Genomic DNA, 15,636 nt, shown 5'->3' with positions numbered 1-15,636 from the left:
CAGCTCCTATCTGATCAGCAGAGTCAAATGTAGTGCTGGAGTTGTGTCTCAGAGGAAGCAGAACCAGCCGCTCCCGTCAAGCCGATTGCAGAGATCTTCCCTAAGATACTCCTTCTGCCTGTCAGGCACCAGCTGCTGAGGAATTCCCAGCATGTGATGCAGTGACCCTGTGGAGCAAAGGAAGACCTTCCCTCGTTCCCATCCCTATGGTTTTTCCTTCCCTCTTCCAAGAGCTGCGGCCACGATGCTGCAGGGATGGGTGCATGGCACTGCTGGGCTCTTGTGGCATGGGGGACCATGAAAACAGGGATGTGGGAGTGGGACGTGGCTCTTGAATTGCTCCTTCAGTTTCCTAAAGCCTTCTTTCTGCCCTCACAGGAAGTGTTCCCTGCTCCTCTTGTCAGTTTGGACAGCATCCTAGGAATTCATTCACACAAAAGGTGATGAATGTGGTGTGTTGGCAGACAACCAGGCAGCAGTAGCCTCTAGTAGCTTCAGAATAATCAGCAAAATCTTAACTAGTTAATTCTCAGAGCCATCCTGTAAACCAGACAGGTTTGAAAGCCATCAGACAAGGGAAGGCACAAGTCACTGAGGTCCAGTGTCATCAAACAGGGGAAGACAACATCAAGATCTGTAGCCTTTGGTTACCCAGACCTCATCTCAGGCGCTGGATATGGCCAAGGCCAGCTTCAAACCCACTGAGGAGGAAGGCAGGGCTGTCTGAGGGACTCCTCCACCACTACAATAATTATGGCCAACATTAGAACTGGTTGGAGGAAAGGAGTGAACAAACTAACTGCAGGGTAGTTTAATCATAACTAATGGAAAACGGCCGCTCAATGAGTAGCTGCACGCAGACCTGGCAGTGGTTTGAGGAGCTGAGGGCGATGTATAAGAGGCTGTTTTCTGATCTTTCTTTATATGCCCATTCTTTCTCATGTCCTTGCTTTAAGAGCTTTTACAGCTTTTACGTCGCAGTCCTTGCTGTGATGTCCAAGGGGATTTAATGGCAGCAGCCTGACACATGGCTCTGATCTGGGGAAACAGCAGCAGCCCCTTCCCAGGAAGGCTGTGACTTTCTGTCGGTCAGACTGAGATCTCCAAGGGTTAATGCATCCTTTTGCTTTGCCTCCATCCCACTGCCAAAACCCCTCTCTCTCGTCTGCTGCGCTTCCTCCACGTGTCAGCAAAGGAAATCCGTAATCTCCCAGCTACAGATTTGGGGAACTTTGACATCCCCTAATGAGGTAAACACATTACTGTCATGTACAAACAAACAGCAACAAATTAGCAGCTGACACTGAGGCAGGCACGGCGGAGCAGTGCAGCACTCTTACAGACAATTAACGCTGTGCCAGACGAGTCTATCCAGCCCTGCCCAGCTCTTCCTCACCACGGGGCTCCTCCTCTTCTTCCTCCTGTGCCACCGGCCAGCCCAGAGGGTGATGGATGCCATCACCAGCAGTGCCTGCAGGCACCTGGAGGGAACCCCTTGGCTCTTTGCTCCCAGCCCCTTTGGACACTGTCCCATTCTCACCCATGCAGGTGCTGAGGGCCAGGCAGGATGGGACCGTGGGACACCTGATGTAATGGTTGGCAGCCTCCCATAACAGGAGTAGGAAACTGATGGTATCTGAAGTCCCTTCCAACCCAGCCGTTCTGTGAGTCTATGAAAAGAGGTCAGGGAATAAAGTCCAATGGGAAACCAAACTGGTAAAGAGAGAGATCTGACTTCTATTCCAGACAAAGCCATCCTTATTAAGCACAAGCCAGTGCAATAGGCCCACAGTCAAAGGGCTTTATTATTACAATTGCTTTGCGAGGGTGAGAGCCTGCGGATGAGAACCCAAATCAGCCATCATTCAGAATAACAACCACGGAAAATAAAAAAAAATAAATAAGGACGAGATCCAGCCAAAAACAAAAAAAAAAAAAAAAAAAAAAGGAGCTCACATTATCAGCCAATAAACCAATAATCCATTAGTGACCAAGGTTGCTGAATAATATAGTACTTTCACAGCGCCCATAATTTATTCTGCAGACTGGAGAATAGACATGATTATTAGAGTGAGGGCTACTGGATGACACATGATGCATGACCGCGCGGCATTGATCTTCACACAACAGGAAGGTGTCTAGACGGGGAGATGTATGGCCGTGCGATCCAGAGCAGGGCATATTTCATGCGGGGCCTAATGGAGTAGTGGAGGCCGTGATGGATGACTTGCCTGGTTTCAGTAGCAGCGCAGTTATAGCAGTGCTAATGCGTGACCTCTCCCGCTCTCTGCGTCCTTCATTCAGTCAGGGTGACCTCATTTAAAGGGATGGAAAATGAGAGGCGCAGAGGACGAGGGGGAGGGAGGAAAGGGGAGGGAGAGGAGGGAAAGAAGAGAGAAATAAGAAAAATAAAAGATAGAGCACACGATGCAGGTGAACAGCCGCCTCTCAGGAGCTTCCACCCCGCTTCAGGCTTACCCCAGCACCGGGGCAGGACCTGACTTTCGGAAGCAATGATCATCAGTATTTTCAAATCATTATTTTTATTAAATTCTGGGACTTTCTTTAAGGAAAACAGAAAAACAGATATTTTTCCTGGATATTTTGCCCTATTTTTCCCATCTAACACCACCACCCTTCGATGGAAGCCGCTGAGGAATTTGCCCTCCTTCATGACACAGCCCCAGGAGCTCCCAGCCAACTTGTGTGCCAGGTTGGGCAGTGTTGTCCTGGGTGCATCACACACACACTCCAATGGCTGTGCAATGTTTGTGTCTCAGGCAGGTGGAGAAAGAGCTGGATTATCCTCCCCACTCACATGCATGGAACTGAGGGATGCAGAGGACACATCACTGCTTGGAGTCACAAAGGACGGACCGGAGCCGAGCCAGAAGCTCTCCCCCAGACTCCTGGGGCTGTGCTCTGAGCACAGTAGCATCCCTCCCATTAACTTCTGTGACCCCAACCCATCGGACCCCACTCAGCACACACCCTACAGCTGCTCTGCAACCCCAAACCCATCCACAGAGCCTGCAAACTGCTGCAAACATTCTTTTCCCTCCTTTAAGGGCTCCGGCTTCCTGAGCTGCCTGGAGAGAAATGGAGAGTGGACATTTACTGTGTTTCCTTTACCATCTGGGCTTATTAAAAACTGCGCAGCAAATTAAAAATAGGTGGGAACAAAGATGGGGGAATGACATCGAGGGCTGCAGAAAATTCTCTGTGTACTTTTAAAAGCTGGAATTGCCATATGGACTGGCAGAGAGACATGTTTTACATTTCCACTGGTACATGACTGACATCATTTAGCATTAACTTCTATTTGAATAAAATGGTAGTAGACATTTAGGTAATATTACAGGGCAATAAATGTTTTAAAGAGCCTTGGGGGGATGCTCTTGAAACACAGTCCAGACCAGAACTCTAAAAATATGTCTTAATATATATTAACCTCTTTTAGGACTTTTGGCTCTCAAGCAAATAATGGAGGATAGGGTGTTTTTTTTCCCCTCCCCTTTTTACTCACGAAATTAAGAGTCCCCAGCTATACTTTTTCCCTTTTTCCTCTTCAGCTGTGCTGGGAAGAACATGAGGGAATGTAGTTAAAATTCAAAAAGGTTCCCCTTTATCATTACCATGAATCAACACAATAAATGAGCCCCTTCAGAGCACGGTAATAAGAATTTGATAAATCATCAGCCAAAAATTAACTAGATGTCAAAACAATCTTTGGGAAGTGTGATGGATTAGGGGCGATAGTGGCAATTAATCTCCCAGCATGAGTTCACAGGAGAGACTGAGCGCTGGGAGATGGATCGGGGGGAGACCACGGCCTCACAAGGTCAGGACACTGCGAAAAGGAACGGGAGAGGGAGAGAGAGACGGAGGAAAGAAGAAAAAATTCCACTGAGTCGGCAATCCGCAGCCCCCAGCAGCCGAGGTAGAGGTCAGTCACATGCCTTTGAAAACCTTTCTGTCTCCAGCTGCTCTCTGTGATGAGGCAAGCACTTTTCTGCTCCGCTAATAAATGCCACAAGCCAGCTCATGGGGTACAACACATGGCTGGAGAGCAGGGGAGCAGGCAGGCCCTGTCCTGCTCCGTGAATGGAGGCAGCAGGATGCTGCACACAAATCCTCCTCTGCCATGAGAATTCAACATGCCAGGCAGGGAGAGTGCAGGGGCACTGGGATTGGGGATGGAAGAGGAGCAGCAGGGAGGAAAGTGTTCCAGCCCTGCTTCCCCAGCAGCTCCTCTGGAGCACAGAGCACCTCGAAATGCCTCAGTTTCCCCAGGTTTGCATTGGAGGTGATAATAGCAATGTGGCAGCTTTTAATCTGCTGAGACTGGGAGGCACCTTTGGTCTCCCAGAGGAGGAGGTGGGAGGATGATGTGCTGTGTTATCAAGGCACGCCTGGCGGGGATGTGCTGAGGATGCTTTCCCTCCTGCTCCCAGAGTTAATTTCTTAAAGTACTGTGCATCCCTCCCTTCCACTCTGAGAAATAGGTGGCATTCCCTGTGCTGGTAACTTCTGCATCCCATATCCTAACAGCAGCATGGCTTCCAGATCAAGCAAAGTGCAGTACTGACTGCAGAATGTCTACAGAGAGGCAGTGGCTGCTGTGTTGCTGCCCTGGGCAATCACTCACTCTGCTGGTGCTGCACAACTCCCTGCTCTACTTCCCATTACATCCAGCCCCAGCTAATTGCACATACACCAACAGCTCTGCATGCAGGGAGAGCTGGGCCACCCCAGGGTCGATGTGCATGATCTGCCTCATCCACACTCTCCTTTCTTTGCACAACCTCCACCACCCGGAATACATTGCAATCCAAAGGAGGGGGAAAAAAAGAGGTGATGAAAGAAAATCCAAAGTCAGGCAATTGCCTGGCAGGGCTCCTACTGACTCCTCACACTTCTTGCTGGGCCTCAGGGCATGGAGCTCCCGGTGACATCTCTCCCAGCACATACAGAGCTGCCATACACTGATGGCTGGGAGCACAGGGCTGTGCTGGGGGCACGGATGTGTCCACAGCCGCCTCTGTTTGCAGTAACAGAGACCGCAGGAAAATAAATAATTGGCCCAGATCCTCTGCAGCCACACTGCTGCGGTTCTCCACTTCATCACTCCGAGGCTCGCAATCCCTTCCTGAGCTGCTTAGCATCTCTCCTCACATTTTCACTGCTGGAGCATTGTTGGCTTTGATACACATTGTGCTCTTCCCCTCAAGCGACAAGGAACAAATGTTCAGTGCAACACAGGAAGCGCCCACGGGGTGAGGAAGGAGAGCCTCAGCCTCACTGGCAGTGGCTGCTTGCTTTCACCACTCTGAGTGCGGAGAGGGCAGAGGGCAGCAGCTGGGGACAGCAACTTGGATTGTCAGAGGTTCTCCATTGCAGCCTTGGGCAGGAGGACAGCAGTGCCTGCCGCTGACAGCACAGAACTTCCAAGGAAGGGAGGGATGCCGGCTCTGGGCAGAATGCCTGGCAGCAGAGAGCAGCTCTCACAGCTCACTGTGCACAGGAAGCCTCTTAGATGGGACAGCAGCACGTGGAGATGATGCTTAGAACATGAGTGGTGAAAGCGGGGCTTGGAAGCTGAAGTGGTTGTGGAGTGAAACCACAAGTGGAGCACCAGTGAAATGGGGCTTGCTTGGCCACGGCAGTGAGATGGTAGCATTCCCTGCTCATCTACCTGCTTCTGAACCAAGAAGGTAAAGACTGGAGATGCACCTGAGCCAATACTGCTGTCAAATGTTGCTTGTGTGCTCTGGCACAGCATGCTATGATTCGGGTCTGCTGGAGATGTCACTACAGTTGACACAGTATTGATGCAACGCAAGATGTGGACCTTTTCCTGGAGGAACCAAAGCCCACAGCAGCATGCAGACAGCGGCAATGGGGATTTTTGCCTCTTGGTGGGATGCCCCAGGGCCAAACACCACCGTGTGTGCTGAAGTATGTACCTCATTTTGCTGCTATATTGACTGACACTTGTTCATAGAACAAGACTCCCATTTGTGCAAGGCCCCCAACTTGTGTGCTCCTGTGTGTTCACACTGTTGGCAACACCTTTCTTACATACTTGCATCCATAAGAGAGAACTTTTGTTTTTCTTTTCCTCCATCTCATTGCATCTTTCATGACTTCCCCGGGTTGCTGCTACTGCTTTGTGCAAGAGACAAACGCCTGGCAAACGTTTGGATACTGCTGGCTGTTGGCGCATTGCAATGTCAGGAAGATTTCTGGGCAAGGGGAAAAAAAAAAGAAGCAGCAAAAATCGCACCCAGCTGGAACACTTTCCCAGAATGCCTGTCTCTTCTCAAGACAGACAGGGCTTGGACGGAACAGATGTTTCCACCCAAAAGCAGATGTGGAGATGTTACTTTCCCAGGGAGGAAATGTGGTGGGGTTTATTATTAACCAACAGCCCCCATCTGACAGCTTCCCTTGACCAACAGTTGGAAAATCTGGAAAAAAAAAAACAAAAAAAACACCACCCTTTAAGCCAAGTGGTGGCAGGAAGCAGCCAGTCCTGATGGACTCGCTTGATTTATTGTTATTAATTACAACCCGGAAATGACCAACAACATCTGGGAGAGCCAAACATGGAAGGGAAAGCAAGCTGAGCACGGGGGCCAAATTTGTCATCCTGTGATGGCCTTAGCACACTGCTGAGCTTTGGGAAAGGCAACGGCATCTGTAAGGCTGCACAGAGCAACCAACAGGGGAGGGGTGACGCTGACCCCAATCCCAAACCAAATGCAGCAAACGGGGAACAGAAATGCTTTGGAAAAGTCAAGTGTCTCAATGAAGGCAGGAGGGAGACTCCTCCCGGGGGCAGTTGCTAAGCTCAGGTGTTGCACCAAGCACCAGCTCCTGGATTCCAGCAAGGAAATGCTTCCTCGTGCTTCACCTGCTGTGAAAAAACTGCTGGTGTTAAACCTAACTGCATTCTCTTTGGGGTTTTAAAGTCCTTTTCAAAGGGGAGCAACCGATTCACCGTACCCTCTTCACCTCTGCAGATGTATGGGTAGAAATTGAACCTGAATGGGTTATTTCCACCCCCTGCTCTTTTCTTTAATTCGTTTCATAAGGCACACACTGCAAAAACCAACTGCGGGAAGGTGAGGAGAAGTGCCCCATAATTGAGAACAATACCTCCAAGGGGCTTTTCCAATGAGGTACAGATTTCTCAGGCATGCATTTTCCGAGCTGAAGTCAGTATAATGAAGTCCAGAACTTTTAGGTTTCCCCTTTAATATATCCATCATGTCTAGATCCATTATTGACATGTTGACTTTCTTGTTTCTGATTTAAGCTGCCAGACTCAGTAAAATTGCCTTGACAGCTTTAACATTTGTGGCAGAACACTGACATGATGTTACTTACAGCTAATTAAAGTTGAGAGCATAATAAACAATCTCGGGATCCTAGCAACCTAATTTCCTCGGGTATTGAGTTTGCTGGATCTTGAGCGGAGTTGTTTGAAGCCCTGTGGAGTTCTGAGCCTGACCTCCCTGCTCTGCACATCGGGGTCCCTGAATCCAGCTGGGTGATACCAACACAACTGGGGAAATGGGGAGAGGTGGGAGGGATGGGGCTGGCAGCTGGCATGGGATTGGGAAACTGGGAGGTGATGGGAGGGCCGTGTCAGTGTCAGGGAATGGGCCAATGAGTTCAAGCTAATGAGAAATGGGATGAAAGCAAGCAAAGGAAAATGGAGTGACTACCATGGCGTCTTTCTTACTACGTTGCTCAAGATCCTCCCAAGCGTTGGCACGAAGCTGCGTGACACAGAGTGCTGGGAAAGGTGCTGGGGGGGGCAGAGGGAGCATAGCATGGGGATTTCGTGATGAGGATTTGCCTTTGCCAGCCAGAAGGTCCGGGAAATTTTGTAGCTACATCAGTTCATTTTCCTTTCCCTCCCATTCCATCTCAAAGCCCAGCTTGTTTTACATAGAATTGCCTAGCACAGTGGGAAATTACATACAGAAATTTTCTCTGCCTCCCTAAAGACCTAAAGGAGTTCAGTCGAGGGCAGCGTTTCACCTTTTCTTCTGATGAAGACGTTTTCATTGTTTATTTTAACAACAAAACAAAACTTGCCGTACCCAAATGAGATTCCTCGAGCTGACTCAGCCAGCAAATCAGCGTTTTTCTTGTCTGCAGTGAATCAAAAAATCACTTGTGCAGAATCAACTGAAATTTGAGGTGAATTAAATCCAAAATCTCCCTCTGTTCTCACCAGTGACTGACATGCCTCCCTTATTGCCAGTTTCTTGAGTGTTATTGGACCGATTTCCCCCACTTCCACTATCGCTCCTCGTTCTGCAAAGTAGGGCAACAGCAACATTTCATCTCTCTTTTGCACAGCCTTGAACGCAGAGCAACAACGCCATCGCTGTGAGCTGAGCCACTCTTTGCCATTGGAGAGAACAAAAGTCGGGATTAAGTTAAACCTCAATGAAAAACGTTCTACTCTGAGCATGCTGCATTTGTGCCTATAAAGAGGAGCAACTGGTGAAGTCACGGTAAGAGGATGGTGCAATGAGATTTGTAACCAAGTGTTGACCTAGGGAAGTGAAGAGATTGGGGGTTAATGTGGCTCACGGCAAAGCATTGGAGACCAATGACTCCACCAGGAGGGATTTCTACTGCTCCTGTTGAATGATGTACAGTTGCAGGCTCTCTGCCCTGCATTTTTTCCACCAGGAGCCAGGGAAGGCTGCAGGGGTGGCCTTGGAGCCTGCAGATGTGGCAGTGCTCACAGCACTCGCTCCCATTCAGGTCTCCTTTCCTGATTTAGTCCTCCCTCTTTCCTGGTGTTTCCTGAGCACAGGACCTGTTCTCAGTAGCAGAATGGATGGTGGAGGGAAAGAGAAGGAAAAGAAGCATTCACATCACCCAAAACCTACGCCAAAATAAAAACTTTCCCAAACCCCCGCAGGCTGCACCCATCCCCACCTCCACTTAACGCAGCTCCACTGAATTCACTGCGGGGAAAAAAAACCCCACAGCTCTCGGATGAAGCTGCATTTCCTCCCTTTTGTTTTGGCTGCGGCTGTTTTTGGTTCCTGATTGTTCAGCCTCTTTATTCCTCACTTTCAGACTCTTGTTCACTTCCAGCTGGGCTGTATGTGTGCCTCAGAGATCCAGTGGGAAAGGTGGAGCGCGGTGACCCCCAGTCATTAATCAAGCTGCCTAAGCCGGGGCCTTTTCACAGCCAGAGCCTGATTATTGGCTCTTGGGAGCTGCGTAATAAAATGACAAGGGGAGTGAGTCTATTTCCTGCCGCCAAACTGCTGACATTAATTCACACCAGGGGGCTCGGGGAAGACAGCAGGAGGGGGAGTGGGGAAAGAATCTGTGCAAGCAAACCCTGCAGGACCCGCGTGCCGATATATGGCTGCTGCATGCACGTGTGCATTGTAATGCACTGCTGTGTAATGCACAGCCCTGCTATGCACAGCTGTAAAACACACTGGTGTGTGATGCACCACTCTGTAATGCAAGGCCCTGTATTGCACAGCTGTGTAATGCCAATACCTGCCGTGCTTCTGGGATGGCATGAAACCATTGTAAACAGCCTGGAGAAAAACAAACCCAAAATAAACACCAAAACCAACAGCAACAAACAAATGCAGAAATGCCACAGGATCAACACTGGAAGTATTTGTGAGTGAAGTCCTGGAGGAATAGTGTCTAGGAAAACGGGGCTATTGCATCCTTTCTTTCCTGCTGCAGAGGAACAAATGGGATGGTAAATACAACTGGTAACAATTTTCTAAAATTGGAGAAATTCTTGTTCTTTTCTTTTTTTTCTGAGCTAATAGTTCTTTTGTCCTGACTCTAAACGTTTTGCTAATCAGCTCATATCATATGGGAGCTATCAGCAGAGACAGTCAAGCCTGGGGATATGTAAAGCCTTTCCACTGCCTGAAGAATCCAAGGAGACCTTTGACACCTGACAAATTCCCTTGCAAGGGAAGGGTAAGGGAAGAAAGTCAGAGCCAAAAGCTGTCAAGCCGTTTCTTCATTAGCCCTCAAATAGAATCCTAAAATGCTCCTTTGCCACGATACCTTGTTTCTATGGGGCAACACGGAAGGTCTGCTTTGCTCAGAGCTCTCCTTTCCATGCTGTTGGCTCAGCTCCCCTCTGCACACAGAGTCACCAGGGGCACCAGGGCCAGAGAAAAGGGCCCAAAGGCAAATTCTGCACAGGTGTGAATGTCTGCACAAGGCACTGGGGAATCAGGTCTGCGTTCTCCCCAGAAACATCCCATGAGCAATCAGAAATGTAATTCCAATGCCTGCTGTGCCACCAAACACACAGCTTCTGGTTAAGCAGAACTTGGAGGAGCGCACTGCCTGGCTGTCCAAGCACCCAGAAATAACCCATAAGAAAGCACAGGAAGGGCTGACAGGAGGAGGTTCTGACAGGAGGTGCTACCGAAGCCTCTGCTTTGCAGCCCAGCCCTTCTTTTCCCTCTTCTATTGCAACAAATGAAACACGGAGATCAGGGAAACTCAGAACAAAGTCAATTGAAAGCGACAGAGCCGAACCCCAGCGCAGCGGATGGGCAGAGCTGATGGCTCTGATGGAGTCACACCACTCTGCAGTGCCTCACTGGCTGTTATCCACATCCATCCTCAGCGAGGGGTTACGTGGGCCCACGAGCGAGCCCAGCAATGCAGCCGGGAGGAGGAGGGCTGTAAATACGGCTGTGTGATGGAACAGCATCGTCGGTTCTCACGTGTGCATCTGAGCAAGAAGTGCCCGATAAAAAAGACCCATTTGCCATTGCAACTATATCAAACCTTCTGCAAAAAGTCACTTCGAGGTCACTGTTTTTGTCCAGTATTTCAATACATTAAATGCAATTACTTCATTGTTGATTTACCTGTCATTAGAGGCATGTGTTTGAACATGATTTATTGAGTGAGTTTTGTGCCAGTTGACTTGCAATAGATTGCACAATATTCAAAAAGGCTCATTTGCTTGGCATTACATTAGAAGCAGGGTGATTGCAACACAAAGCAATGTAAATGAGTTCTGAGAGGCTCCATCATTCATGTTGTCATGTACTGAATCCTATTATTATTTATTACCATAATTGTACTGTGTTTCCTGGGGCGATAAATTAGGACTGATGGGTCCCGCTGACAGCCAAGGACTGGACTCGCTCTATATAATTTAATAGGGATACTGTTGGATCTCTGCTTGGAGGAGACTTAGGGAGGAATTTAGTAACTAAGCAAAATCTTTTCTTACAAAAAAAAAAAAAAAAAAATTAAAAATAAAAGCAGTGAAGGTTTTTTTTTTTTTCTTTTTTTTTTTTTTCCTTTTCCCTCCCTTGGCAGCAATTTAAGTCTTGATAAAAGCTGCAAAGGAAATGGGAGCACTCTGTCTTTCATAATAGGATTGTTAAAAAAATCACTGCCCTGTGTCACAATCTGTTTTATGCTCCCCACTGACAGGCAGCCTCACAGCGCTGGGAACGGAGGGACAGGGATGGCTTAAAGGGGCCGTGCCAGACAGCTGCTGACCTCTGCATGAGCTGCCCATGGTCCAGGGAATGGAGGAGGCTACTCCCCCTTTTTCCCCCAGTGACAGAATGGTTTGGGATGGGAGGGACCTCACTGATTACCTACGTGCTGAACTGATGGAGGAGAACTTTAGGAATGCTGCTGGTGGAGCTAGCTGGAGGATCCTGCAAGGACAGGGATCGCAGAGGGCACATCTCAGGCTTTACTGAACGGATTAAGATTCAGCAATAAACTCTTCTCCTTTCTGTGCTTTAACCACTACAGTGCTCAATATTTCCACCGCGCTCTCTGTGAGGAGACTCGGAGCTGCAGAACCCTGGAGCTGTTGGGTTAGAACAGGTTAATGGTCCCTGCAGCGCTGTGCGTTGTATTTGTGAGCAACTAAAAGTCCATAAATCCTCCTAGTGGACAATTTTATGGAATAATCAACACATCAGGGATATTTCCTTCTGGCCCACCCTGAGTTAGCGACTGCCTCATGCTGCGAGGCATGAGAGCTTATTGACTGGATCCATCTCCTGTTCAAGTCAGTGGGTTTCTGTCAATTCAGGCCAATTCAAATCAGATTTGTATTGACAGGAGAAGCTACACAGAACATTGCTGAAGTGTGAGAAAGTGACAGCACATCCCTGCCTTCCATGAGCCGGTTGTCAGTGGGACACACACAACCTGCACTGTTTATACAGACTCACAGCTTCACTGAACAGAAATTGTCCTCCATTGAGCTTCATTGACTTCACTGAGCCAAATACGCTGCTGGGTATAAACAAGATGCACCCTGCTCCTCTGTGGGCACCAAGTTTTATTAGAAATAGGGCTGCACAGATACCCATCCCTCTGCCAAAATCACTGTGTAGCCTCTGCAAAGAAGAACCCCCAGCAGAGCCCACACCCACAGCTGTTGGACCATCCTCATCCCCGTCCCCCTCCTCCTCAAGGACTGTTGCTCCAGCTCACGTTCCCTCTGCCCCACGCAGACATATGAAACTTGTCACTCAGACTTCAAAGGCGCTTTTCGCTCTCCCCTCTGCAGCAGTGACACATTTTTGGCCAAGCACATCACATTAATAGAATTTGCTGTCAAACAAGAAGGCTTTCAAACAATGGAAGGATTGTACACTGTGCGGCATGGCTGATGGGCAGATCACCAGGTAACCTGATGCAAGAGCTATAAAATGTCTCAAAGACACATGCAAAAAGTGCAGAGCCTTGTTTTGCAAAGAGCTTTGTGGTTTGTAGGGGTTTGGGTTATTTTTGGTATATACTTTGGAACAAACCTTGACGTTGGACTTGATTGGGTTTCCAAAACAAGCTTGAGTCCAATGTGCGCATTTCCTTAACCAGAGCAATGCTTCCTTGCTTTCTTCAGTGCTCCCTGCTTGGATCCACTGAGCACGGAGAGCCCTGTGCTGCCTCACTGGTTCCAAGCAAGGTTGGATAGTGCAGAATGACTGCAACCACCTCTGGCATCATCCATGCCACTGGACAGCCCTTAGATAGAAAGGGGTGACGGCCCAGGCTTCAGTCACCAACCTCACAACCACGGACAAGCACAGCCCCCTCCTCCACCTGGGCTGCCCCCAGCACGGATGTTCTGAGCCCAAAACCTGAGCATCATCCTGCACATCTCCAGCAGCACAGTGTGGCACGGAGTGTGACTGACTGGAGAGATGAAGATATTAAGCATGCGTCTCTGTCAGTTATGGCCATTATCATTAGCAGGCTAGCTACTATTCCCTATATATTCCTTTTAGAACCGTTTACAGCTGAAACATTTTTAATGGCTCGATGAATATGAATGCAACATTTATAACCATTTACACATATGAGACTTTGGGGCACATCCATCTTTCATTGCAGGCACACAACCTCCCATTACCGCGCTGTCACGCTGAAGAGGGAGCGGGGAGAAGAGGACCCCGCTTTGTAGTGAAAGATGAGGACATTATTTCTGCCTGTTTGGTGGAACACATGTTCAGAAATCTCCCTTATTGTCACCACAGACAACTCTCCCCACCACGCACTTCTTTAGACTCTTTATCCTTTCATTAACAACGGGGAAATGCAGGCCGCTACATCTGTTAGCAGACATAATTTTAGACAAATACAACTTCTTATCAAATAAGCCTGCAATAAATGTTTCATGAACAGAACCCTTCAATAGAACTCCCAACACTAATTTAATGAGAAGTATCAAATGATTTTTTTTTTTCTTTATTCTGATATCTCCCCAGAGACAAATGATACTTTGCAGGCCTATTTTTAACAAATGAATTATTGACTTAAACTGGCACAATTAATCACAATATAATGGGATCAGGGGATGTTAGAGGCTCATTCAGCACGGCAGATGATGAGTACTGACTCTTCCAAGAAATGAGGCTCTTTAATCACTCCCAGATTAACAGCTACATGCTTTCAAATTTCAATCACAAGGACCTGGCAGAGGGGAATGAAAAGGGCTCCTCCAGGGGAAGGAGGGAAGAGGAGGGCTTCCCACATGAGCCCTGCTGTCTGCCATCCCAGAAACCCACATTTGACTTCTCCAGGGCAAGGGCAGCATCGAAACCAGGCTGCAATTCTAAGAATTCCATCTCCCAACCTTTACTAAGTCATGATTTCAGTTTTAGAGGGATAGAGCATTGCTTGTGGCTCATCAGGATGCTCAGCGCCTGCCCTTATGGGGAAATCTGCAGGACAGCAGAAAAAGCTTCCTAATTAATCTTTTCCTTAGAGTAAGAGCCGTTTTTCTACCTTCCTGCAAAAGGTGCTACCATGTTGCAGAACATATACACAAAAATGCTTTTTTTGTTGTTGCTGTGGTTTGGTTTTGCTTTAAGTTTCCTTTGGTTAGCTCTACAGGGCTGTAGAGACATTGCTATGAGTTAAAAGGCCTTTTTTCCATGCAGCTCCAGGACTGTGTTCCTCTCTTGTGAGTGCACAGACACAAACCGCAGCAAGAGCAGGAGCATGATTGTATGATTCTATGGAGAGCATCCCCAGCAGCAGTGATCTGATGCAGTTGTCCTGCAGTGATCGGGGCTGGAATCTCCTTCAGCTTCCCAGACAACGTTTGACCCAATAGAAAAGGAATTCAGAAGCCTTTGTGACAAATGGCACCAAAATAATATGTGCGAAGGTGAAGTTTTAAAGCCAAAAAATGGCAGAGGAAATGAAACAAAATGAACATGAAGGCAAAAGGAGCACACAGAACCACGTGGGAAGTTGGACACTGCGACTGCGTTACTTTGCTTGGCTCGAGCTGAGGGTTCTGTGTTTGCTCAGTAACAGTTTGTGACATCTCAGACACCTTGAGCAGAGCTTTCCCCCTCAGCCTGTGCTGCCCAAGGTGCTTGCAGTGCCCTGGAATCTTGCAGGGAAAAACTCTCAATTTGGCAAGTGACGAATGGGTAAAGAGGTTCCCAGAGGCTGAGTTTCCAAACAAAAGTGCATTTTTATTTTTATTTTTATTTTTATTTTTTGTAATTTCCACTTATAAACACTTTTTAAAAAATATCTGCTCTCCGAAATAGAGAAATGACAGGATTTCCAGGATGGATCACATGCATCATCTGCCCCACATCCTGCCTGTGACAGCAACCTGCTTCACATGTCTCAGCAAAGCAATTCCAGAAGCTCCATGGAAAGATGTCAGAGCAATAAAAGAACATCCCCAAGCACAGAACCACTCATCCCTCGTGGCCATCCTTTCCTGACAGCTTGAAATCATACACAAATACAAACTCCAACCCTATGCTTGCGCAGTATGTTTGGTCCCTGTTCAGTGTTACACTTCTGGGTATGAACGTTATTTAGCAAAGTATACAATCTCCTATGAAGCAGACAGATCTGTTGGTGTGGGGCTGAGGATTGGGCAGCTCTCAGCCCCCATCCAGCTGTGCATTTCACCACACCGTACTGCTGAGCATTGGGCTCTATCCAGGTAGACAGGCAACGTGAATAATGCCAGAAAATTTGGATCTGAGAGGCACCAGTAGTTGGGTTGAGGAACATCAGAGAGAAAATCTGTTGGTTATTTGTCAGACTAAGCTCCAGCACTGCAACCGTCTTTGGGAGCAGCTGCTG

General features: G+C 48.1%; 1 long non-coding RNA gene across 3 annotated transcripts in view; it reads right to left on the bottom strand.

The window, feature by feature from the left end:
- Positions 1-15,636, bottom strand: part of LOC128090004 (uncharacterized) — a 101,072-nt gene that overhangs the window by 67,412 nt on the left and 18,024 nt on the right. The gene's annotated exons all lie outside the window — the stretch shown is intronic.

Source organism: Tympanuchus pallidicinctus, unplaced genomic scaffold (assembly GCF_026119805.1).
Source record: "Tympanuchus pallidicinctus isolate F22 unplaced genomic scaffold, pur_lepc_1.0 scaffold41, whole genome shotgun sequence".
Lineage (NCBI taxonomy): Eukaryota > Metazoa > Chordata > Aves > Galliformes > Phasianidae > Tympanuchus > Tympanuchus pallidicinctus.
Note: the sequence above shows the minus strand (reverse complement) of the source record. Positions and strands in the feature narration are given on the sequence as shown.